We start from the raw sequence: 616 nt of genomic DNA, 5'->3' as shown, positions 1-616 counted from the left end.
CCACGGCCTCGTCAACCGCCAGCTCTTAGGCCAAAACGGTCGCCCGTCTCTCGGCTGCCGAGCTCCTATTGTGCGCAGACCTGACCGCGCTTTGGCGCCAAACAGGCCCAGCCAATAGGTGCACGCTGCCGGGTCTCACGTACTACGGCAGCTGAAATGAGACAGTAACCTCGGCCGCGCAGCCGCATTACAAGAGGAAAGGAGGGAAAGGGGTCTTTCCCTAGACAGATCCCCCCGTCAGGAGGTAGAGAGCCAGACGCTTTTTTGAGTTCGCAGGCGGCTGGCTGGTTAGGCGACTCTACACACAGTACAGCTCGCGATAAATGCACGCCCTGCGACTTCTTTTTTCCACTTGATTCATTCATTTTCGTTGAGGTTCAAAGGGGTACTTTCAGATTAAGAGGTGAGGCCCAGAAACTTGGTCTGTATCGTTATGACAGAGTTTCGAGTTTCGTTTGAGTTTTGCCTGCAGGTTTTTTATTTGTTTCATAATAAAGCTAAACCATCTTTTATTGGGAACCTCCTGTGTGGTAGGGACTACGACATATATTTCATTTAATTCTCACGATTGTCCCTAAAGGTGATTATTAAGATCCAGTACTGATAAAGGGAACAA

Source organism: Galeopterus variegatus, unplaced genomic scaffold (assembly GCF_000696425.1).
Source record: "Galeopterus variegatus unplaced genomic scaffold, G_variegatus-3.0.2 Scaffold11175, whole genome shotgun sequence".
NCBI lineage: Eukaryota > Metazoa > Chordata > Mammalia > Dermoptera > Cynocephalidae > Galeopterus > Galeopterus variegatus.
This window is presented reverse-complemented; position numbering follows the sequence as displayed.